Source organism: Antechinus flavipes, chromosome 4 (assembly GCF_016432865.1).
Source record: "Antechinus flavipes isolate AdamAnt ecotype Samford, QLD, Australia chromosome 4, AdamAnt_v2, whole genome shotgun sequence".
Taxonomy (NCBI): Eukaryota; Metazoa; Chordata; class Mammalia; order Dasyuromorphia; family Dasyuridae; genus Antechinus; species Antechinus flavipes.
The window spans coordinates 138,508,908-138,519,142 of NC_067401.1; the positions used below are offsets into that span (position 1 = coordinate 138,508,908).

The 10,235-nt window shown below is 36.6% G+C and overlaps 1 protein-coding gene across 1 annotated transcript in view; it reads right to left on the bottom strand.

The window, feature by feature from the left end:
• SPOP (speckle type BTB/POZ protein) overlaps positions 1-6,718 on the bottom strand; it is a 90,014-nt gene extending 83,296 nt beyond the window's left edge. Inside the window, exons 1-2 of the mRNA XM_051994779.1 lie at positions 6,551-6,718; positions 4,265-4,397 (exon numbers count right to left, since the gene is read on the bottom strand). The gene's annotated coding sequence lies outside the window, so the exon portion shown is untranslated. The remainder of the gene's footprint in view (positions 1-4,264; positions 4,398-6,550) is intronic.
• Positions 6,719-10,235: the final 3,517 nt, after the last annotated feature.

The following is a 10,235-nucleotide window of genomic DNA, read 5'->3' on the forward strand; positions in this document are numbered from 1 at the left end:
TTATATAGAAGAAACTGAAGCAAATAAAGATGAAGTGACTTACCTAAGGTCACCCAGTTAGGGAGTATCAGAGCTGCCCATTTTGCCCTCAGGGCTTCCTGATTCCAGGTGGGTATTCCTGAACTCTTCCTTAAAAATCCAACAAAGCCTTACTAAAAATGGCAAAGAAGCAGAGCCCTATTTAACAACTGTTATCCTTCTCCCCAGACACAAGTATAAGGAAAATTATCCTTCACTGCTTCAAAATGTCATGCCTCTCTAAAAGAGGCTACAACAATGATTTTTGAGTCAGAACAACAGTCTGATTTCATGACAAGGTTTTTGTTCAAGGGTTAATTTGGGGTTGGGGGAGGGGTGTCAATTTCATAAAGTAGCACCTTTCATATTGTAAATATTTGTTTTCATTAAAATCTGCCAATATGGTCTAATTATTCATTTAAGATACTAGATTTATATGTGTATACATATGTATGGGTACACAAACAAAATCAATTCTTTGTCAAGTTCATAATAAGATAAAAAAATTTTAATATATACAACTTGGTTAGGTTTTTGTTTGAATTGAGTTTTCTTATTAGATTGGAATAAAACATAAAAAACATTTAAAATGGAATTCACTACAGCCAAAATAAAAATAAACTGATTTCTATATATTTTTATATTAGGATAAGGAGATATTATCCTAATCAAAAGCATAGTTTTGTATGGCTAAGTTAATGTCCTAGCCACTTCTAAATACCAAGGATTGACTACCATATAGAACCCAATTTAAGGAATAGTGGACATGTACTAAAAACCAAAGAGCAGTTCACAAGGTTTGTATAGAAATATTTCATGATTTCCTTGAAACAACTAGTATACTTAAAATTATGCCAGCAAAAAACAACTAATGCCCTTCAAAAACAACAGCTAAAAGAGTAGCAGGTTGCAATGCCAGGTAAGGGTTAATGTTTGGATGCTTAATTCCCACTATGAGGTTAGCATTTAACTTAACCTAACATTCCCAAGGCTGTATTACCAGCTCTGCCACACAGAGGAGTTGGGCCACTCCTATCAGTTTTATTTAAATATTTGTCCTAGAGGAATGAAGGTCTAAAGCTTTCCTTAAAAAGTCTGTGTTGGGGAATTGTTTTCCTGTACATAGTGCTTAAACAAAAAAGAGAGAGAGAAAAATTCAGAATAATCTCCTTCAAACACTATTTTTGATCAAGTACTCCCTTAATTTAATTTATTATTAAACAAGTAGTATTAAAAGAATTCCCATGGCATTTCTTCTTAACTTCTAAAAGGAAAGAAGAAAACTTAAGGATGCTTGGAAAAATACACAGGTTTTAATATAAGACTAATATTGGTATGAAACTAGGAATTCAAAGAACCTTAGAAAGCTTGGAAGTAAAACAACAAAATAAGTAAAGATGACTCACAGATATATATAGTAAAATTCTGTAATAATATGGCTCATTATCATATAGAGATGTCTGTATTTCAGATCAAGTTATAGAAACCACCCGAATTATAACTATTGCACATACAAAGTCTGTGCAACAGATTAAGCTAAGGTCCTAGGGTAATTTCATACTCCTAATACCAAAAATACAAATGAGTTCCACTATAGGACTCAGCTGTGTTTATTTTCCATAGTATGGTGAATTTTTCAAACTATAACTTGGATGCAACCAAAATTCTCTGAGTTTACAATTATCTTAGAAATTGAAAGCATTCAGTATTTATCAAAACTCCAAATCAAGCAAAATACACATGAGAGATTATGGCCTATACATAATAATTCGTAATTAAGAACAATTTCAATTTCATTTCGTTTTTATGAGGAAAATCCACTACTGATATTAAAAAAAAACACACACCTTAAGACAGCATAATCTTATTATATAACATTTCAGCTGTGTAGAAAGGGAAAAAACAGAAATACAGAAATATATACTTGTGCATATATACACACAACTGTTTTTATAAGAATCCAAACATATAACACACTCCCCTGCTCTTCCCTTTCCCCAAAAGCTTCCAAACACAATATAGATCTTTAAATTTCATCACGAGTATCCTTCGTCTTAAAAAACACTGTTACTTTCTAAAGACAGGCAAGAGTTCCCTACCATTTCTGAATTAAACCCTATAGAATTAAAAAAGAAGAAAGGAAAGACAGAGGGAAGGAAGAAAGGGTATCTGGAGGGGAATGGGCAAAATAATACTTTCCTTAAGACACTATCATTATTTCAAGAATCAGGACAGAGAATTCATGAACTTTACATAGAAAAATCACTTGTACAAAGATATTTTAAACACTTAACAGAAAAAAATATGTGCCAAGAATAGAAGGAACAAGTCCCTGTCTTTAATTTTAGTATTTGGTTTAAAAAACTCCATCACATATATACAGTAGCACCCTCTAGACAAATATAATGTCATTCCTCAAATAAGGACAAAAACTATGGTCCATGAGAGTTACATCCTAAATACAAACAGTTTAAAACTTGATTTTTCAGCTTAAATTGACATACTTTTAAAATGTGTCTGCTGCCTTTGACAATGCTGCCTACTCCCTTTCTTCTTAAAACACTCTTACATTCAGCCTCTGTAACAGAACTCTCCTAATATTACCCCTAAAAATCCTTTTCCTGTTTCCATCAGTGATTATTCCTGTCCTTGATCTTTATTACTGCCCCAAAGTTTAGTCTTTGAACCTGTTTTTTTCTCAAAAATAATCTATTCCCAAAAATAGTTTCCACCAACATCTGTATACTAAGGACTCTCAGACTTCCATTTCTAATCCTGACTTCTTATCTTTTCAGCTACCTACTTGAATATTCAGAGTCCACCCAAAACTTAACATGTTCATAGTCCCTCTCAAAACTATTACCTCTTTGAGACTTCTGAGTTATTGTCTGGTCCTGCCAGTGTTCTAAGCTCAAAACTCAGAAGTCATTTTAATGCTTCTCCTTTGCCCTCATATTCATTCAGTAACAATAAGCCTTGTCATTTCTTTGTTAAAAAATGGCTTCATACTGAAGATAAAAGGTGCCATCTACATACAGAGATAGAACTGATGAATTCTGAATGCAGAATGATGCATATTTTTTCATTATTTTTATTGTTTTGCTTTGTTTTTTTTTCCAACATGACTAATATGGAAATGTTTTGCATGACTACACATGTATAACTGATAAATGCCTTCTCAAAGAAGAGTAAAGGACAGAAGAAAGGAAAAGCATTTGTAACTCAAAATTTTTAAAAATGAGTATGACAATCTTGTTACATTAGGAAATATTGTTTTAAACAAATAATAATTTAAAATTTTTTAAATGCCTTTATAATCTTCCCTCTTCACTTCCTAATCCAGATCTTCAATACTTTATTCCAAGATTTCTTCAAATTAGTTGATCTCCTCGCTTTAAATCTCTCTCCTGTTCAATCCAACTATTTTATCTTATACTTACAAAATATATTTTTCTCAAGAACAACCATCACAAAACAATCGAAATGATATAGGTATGGGGGTAGATGTAGGAAGAAGAGAGAAGTCTCCACAGGGAAGGAATACTGAATTTAAGGCTATATTCTTTCATTGTTTTGAATGGTTTTGCCAATTTTTTTTTCTTTTACTTAAAAACAAATGCTATGATATAGCATTCTCTCCTCAAGGAGGAGAGAAAGATTCAGGGGGAAATCAGACAATGTAGAAAAATCAATAAAAATCTATTTTTTAAAAGAATATTTTTATCAAAAGACATTTTCATTAAATCATCCAAAGACTCAAAGCTAAAAGAACTCAACATTCCCCACAGTGTTATATCTAAAATTCTCAGTCAAAAATCTCATACAATTATTCATGCCATACTTCTCTAACAATTCCGACAATCAACCCCTCACATGCAAAATTTGCTCATTCCTGCCATTGTAAATTCATAATATTAAATGTCCATACTCTCTACATCAATCTAAATTCATCACCTTCTTCAAAACTGGAACAACATTCACTTAATTCAGGAAAATCACAGAGATAAACACTGATAAACTATAATTATTTCTTCACTGTTTTTTTTCAGTAATTGTATATATAATCTATTATTTTGCCTCGTCGCTTTGTAATTGTTCTCATTATTGCTCAAAATTCATTGTCTTATGAAAATAACTGGAAGCTTCTTAAAGATAAAAATACAGCTTCTCCTACTGTATCTCTCCACAATATGATCACAAATTTATATTACTTAAAACTTATTATAAACATGAGAATCAGTCTTACAAGAATTTACATGGAGGAACCACATATATTGAGGAACTGGAATTCAGGACATCTGTAATGTCTTCTCAATTCTGTCAATGATTTGTGTGATCCAGGGCAGATGATTTTCTCTTTTTACTTCAGTCTTCCCCATCTGCAAAGCAATGATAATATTTATCAACAAATCCAAGGTACTATGAAATTTAACAATTTTAGAAATTTAAATAAAACAAGCTACAGAAAGCACCTGAAAAATTAGATATGTTTTTATATGTATATTTATGTGTATTTATGTATGTATGCATATACATATTTTTATAATACAAAAATTCCATTTAAAGGACAAGGGAAAAATTCTGCAAAGGTGAATGGTCATTTAATAACTCTCAATTGTAGTTCATTTGGTGTTACTACCATTACTTGATATAAGTTTGTATAAGATTGACATCAAACATCAAGTATCAGACTTCTCTAAGATGCTCCATTTAAAGGGAAGCAAATTTCTGATATCATCCTCTCTTACAATGTTTATAGAGATTTCACAATATCAATGCCTCAGGCTCTATACATAGAGAGAAGGTGTTTTTCCCAAGTTCTTTCCCATGGATGATGGAATGTTTGCTACCACCAGGTAATGCTTCTACAAGGAGGCACTCAGATTTTCTGACTTTACCTTTCAATTCTAGCTGTAACTATGGTGATAGGTAACAGTCCTAAAGGGAGGTCAACTATGCAAAGACCAGGAAAAGTTACACAGAAAAGTTAGAAAATAATAGGCCCAAGAATATGGTAATCTGACTTCCAGTGTCCAAAAGCAGGCAAAAAGTTTCTCTACTACTTTCAACTGAATCCTAAAAAAAATGGATAGTAGGAGAAGCAGGAGGAAAAATATATGTGGAATTGAAAATATGACTAAAAGTGAATAATATGACTAATAAGTGAAATCCACCAAAAATGCCCTGGCTCCTCCTGGTCATTTCAGCCAATTGTTCCAATCTCCACTTTCATTAACTTTTTTAACAAGCTGACAATATCAACCACTGTACCTTTCCAGTCCTACTAAACTTTGTTATAGTGAAAAGATCAGTGAAATAGCCAGCAGAAAGGAGAAGGATCCTGGATAATTCCAGGAGAATTAGGCCACTGATATTTAACTATTTTAATCTCTTGTCTACAAGTGAAAAAACCCATTATTTCCCTAATTTAAAGTAAAACCGAAACAAAAATTTTTCAATGAATATTCTCTATTTGCATCAGCATTTCATATTTATCATCAACAATATGCTCTTTACCAAAAAAAAAAAAAACAAAAAAAAAACAAAAAAAAAAAAAAACACATGCAGATTCTATTATGGAGAGTGGCACAGAACAAGTCAGTTTGAAAACTGGGATAAGAGCTCAGAAGGCCTGACTCAGACTTCCCGTTCTAACCATTATGCCACACTCTTTGTGTTCAGAAAGAAAAGAAAGCACTTTATATGAGGGGAAAACCTATTTCATAGTGTCATGATTCATAACCACCAGCCCTTCTTCCTAAAGGAGACAGACTAGCCCTCTTAGGAAACTGGTCACCTAGAGTTGCATCCAATTGTTTTTACAGAGCGTTCGAAATATTCACAATAATGACTTCAAAAGGTGTAGCATTTTGATGAGGAGGAGGTGATCCTACAAATAGCAACTGCAATGGGAGGTAAGTCAGGTGGTGAAGACTTGGCCCCAGGACCTGAGCTTGTGTAACTCCGGAGGCCTCAACTGCAACACCAAGAGAGAACAACGCTTTGTCCCTTGACCGCCTCAAACAAACCAACTTCTCTCTTTGGACAGCAACAGCAGCTCACTATCTGGCAGTAATCAGGTTGAGCCACAGTCTGACTACGTGGGGTAAAAGGGATCGTTATCCAGCAGGTCCCCGCAGCATGATGCTGCGCATGCGCCTCTAAGACAGCGAAGGAACACATACCCCGCCTAGGTAGCGCTCGCGCATGCGTAATGCCTTCTCCCCTCGCCTCCGGCGACAGCTCACTATTTGGCATGGGGGGGGGATGGGGCAAAAGGGAGTGAATGGGGGGAAGGGAACGCAGAAGAGGGAGGGCCAAGTGTACATGAATTCAATGCCAGAGTGGAGGGAAAGGCCGGATGGCTGAAGAGCCGTCAGATTCACGCCATCGCCCGAGTGTGGGGTAGAGAAGGAAGGGTGTGTGTATGTGTGTGAGTGTTGGGGGGGAGGGTCTGGTCAGCCCCTTAGAAAGGCACCCCCCCCTCCAACCTCCGACTGGACAATCCCCTTTCTCTCCTCCCCCCACTCACCTGAGAACGGCCGCGACAGCTGCTGGTCCCCGTCCCCGTGCGCTCACCTCATACTGTCCGCAACATCCGGGACTTGCCGGGCGGACACACACACAAACACGCAGAGCGCGCACACTCACACACACACAGACGGATACACACCGGCCTGGCGTAATGGCGTCATGGCGTCAGCCCAGTGAGCGCGTGCCGCCCCACCCCGCCCCCATGTAGCACCTCCCACCCTTTGCCTTCCGTCCCCTCTTCTACCCCCGCCCATCCTTTCTGAGGCCTGCCCTGCACTCTCCTTGGTACGCCTGCGTCTCGGGGCCTCTGGTGCGGATCCTCGGAGCTGAAGGACGAAGACGCGGGAGAGAAACAGTGAGAGGGAGGGGCACAAAAGATGGCAGGACAACAAAATGGCAGAAAAAAGCGAAAATAGAAAAGAGTCGCGTGCAGGGCGGAGTAGGGTGGACGAAGATGCAAGGACTGAGCCAAATCCTAACCTTTAAAAACAGCAGAGAAACATGATCTGGAGGTTTCCTCTTCCAGATAATGATATTTGAATGGTGTGAAATTTTACAATAAGAAAGGAGTATTTTAGGCTACAGTTTTAAATTTGGAAACATTTTGAGTCTAAATTCCTAGTTTTTTCTGTACCATCAGAGGCGAATTTGGCTTCAGGGATTGATCTGAAATTTGTCACCACAGAAACAAGGGAACTCCAACATTTTCCACACTTAGACAGAGGGGATGGGCATCCTTGGAGGGGAATTTCAAGAGAAATGTGTCTTAGTACTTCCCAAGAGATGTAGGGGAGGAGGTCCTAGGTCAAGAAAAGAGAAACAATTTATTCAGTGATAATCAGTATGTAGCCCACTCTGATCTCAACTCCTTGCTCTGAAACTACGTCTATTGTTACTAATCAATCAAATCCACAACTCAGGAGCTTCTAACCTCCTAATAGTCACTTGTTTGACCACCTGGAAGGACAGAAATCCAATGAAATGTTTACTCAAAACATAAAACAGGATAAACAACAAAGGTGGGGGGTGGGGGGAGAGAAAGGATAAATAGCTAATCTGTCTGCCCATGAACATGGGTTGCTGCTGCCTTCTCACCAAATTAACCCAAATTATGATTCCCTGCAATCCTAGGAAGTAACCATTCATTGCCTTCTCTCTAATGGATGCCCACCTGTTTTGTTCAGGCCCTTATTTGCTTTTGCCTGGACTATTACAAAAGCCTTCTAAATATTTTTTCTACCTTAAGACTTTTCTCTTTCTAATCTAGACTCCAAACAAATTTTCTTGTAGTTATTAAATCTTTTTCTGTCATGTCTCTTCATGATCCCATTTGGGATTTTCTTTTTTTTTTTTTTTTTTTTTTTCCCATTTGGGGTTTTCTTGGCAAAGATGTAGAATTTTCTTCTTGAGCTCATTTTATAGATGAGGAAACTGAGGTAAACAGGGTTAAGTGACTTGCCAGGATTATACTCAGGAAGTGATCTCAAGATGATGAGTCTTTTTGTCTCCAGGTCTAGGATTCTATCCACTACACTGACTAGCTGCCAAACAAAGACCAATATGATGTCTAATGTACAAGGCATGTCAATTTGCTCAAAAAATTCTAATGGCTTCCTATTGCTTTAAAGATTATAGACACCACAGTTCTGCTTGGCATTCAGCACCTAGCCTAATCTGGCCCTAGTTGACCTTTTCTGTTTTGTTACACATTACTCTCCTTTCATATGTTCTATGTTATAACTAAACTGGCCTTTTTGTGATTTATTCCTAAGAAGCACAGGGCATTACCCTTGCTAAAATAAGAATATATTTCCTCTTTACTTTCATCCCTTAGAATCTCTAGTCTCCTACAAAACTCAATTAAAGCACTACCTACCACCTTTTGCCTTCCGTGGAAATCACCTTATGTTTACTCTGTATCTACTAATATGTGTATATCTTACTTTCCCAAGTAAAATGTAAGCTCCTTGAGTTCTATTTTCAGCTTTTTATCTCCAGTACTTAATCTGACCCATAGTAGGTGCTTAATAAATATTTGTTGATTAATTTATTAAATGAGTGAGAGTTGCTCTAAGCTGCTGGTAGGATTTTCAGTGCTAGAGACTAGTTTCAGCAAATATTCTCTATTCAATTACCTCTTCAATATCTGAAGCAGGCTGGGGCACTGCATCCCCTAACATCAGGGCTTGGACATTTCTACAGGACCAGGCTCTTATGACACTAACTGCCTACTTTGTATATGTAATTCATTCTTAGACAATTGTTCTTTCCTCCCACAAGTTTTCCATTCTCTTCAACTGAGCATGCTTTAAAGCTTCTAAATTCATATACAGACTTCTGGAAAGATGTGGTTCTCAAAGCACCTACCCACTTAAAAGAATAATATTTGGATACTTGTATTTCAATAGCCAGTCATTTTTTGTTTATCAGGAATAATACAATGAAAAGTGAATGTTTCTGTCATACTCTGTGGCCTCATTTGGAAAAAAAAATCAATTGATTCAATTAAATTTTCTTTTAAAAATTACCAACGAGGTACTCACCAGGGCAATGTCCCAGCCAAAGACTGGTAATTTCAAGCACCTTCATTAAAGCTGCCACATGCCTATTATAGCACATTTGGGAAACTCTCCCTCCCCTTAGGAGCAGGGCTTTGTAGTACAGTGAAACCAGTCACCCAATGCCTCTCAGACTAATGCAGCTGTTTTCTGTTCCACTTTAAGCATGCAGCTGCCTGAACTGGCAATCTGGGGTTCAGAAGTATCTCTATTAGTCTAGGGACTTACGTGTACCCTGGTAGGTTTATAGGGGAAAATATTAGCCTTTCTGATTCTCTCATCTATTTCTCTGCCTCTGTTTTCCTGTCTCTATATGTCTCTGACTTATTTCTCTAGGCCCCCTCTCCCTCCTCAGCTTGTAGTTGAACAAATGTTTCTAAAAGGAAAAAAAAAAATTCTCTCCCTTTCAAACTCTGCATACAATAACCAAGCAGTATCAGTATTAATGGCCACACTACTTGTGGAATCATTTAGATTTATTCAGACATGAAAGTGAAATAAGCGAGCTGACACTTTTCCATCTTCTTACCCTTTTATCTATCAGCAGATGTTAAGAACAGTTGAGAACAAATGAAAAAGAAGGAAGTTTGGGAATTAAGTATCAGTGGGGAAAACTGGGTAGACAGAAGAAAGGCAATAAGGAGCTGTTAGCCAAGCTAAGGTTTCTTAATGATCCACTGACCACAGGTCACTATCTTAACTCCACCTGGATTGTCCAATTCTGTGCATGACTTCCAATCCAACTCCTCCAACATTTCCTCCTTGTTCTTCCCATCATTCCATACCAGCATACTGGCCTATAAGTATTTTATTATTAGAATTTAGAATTTTAGAATATTAGAAATTAGAATTATTAGAATTTTAGAACAAGATTTATCTATTTACTTATTATTATTTAAATTATTAGAAAGTTAGAAATTTAGAATGACTGTGGCCTTCTCAATTATTTGTAAAGTCAGGAAGTCCTGAGTTTAGATCCAGCCTTCGATTGCTCACCAGCTATATGTCTATGACCAAGTCACTTAATCTCCATTTGCCTATATCCTCAATTGTAACATAATAATAAAGTTATTATGAATATCAAATAAGACAATATTTTTAAACCATTTAGCTTAGTGCTTGGAA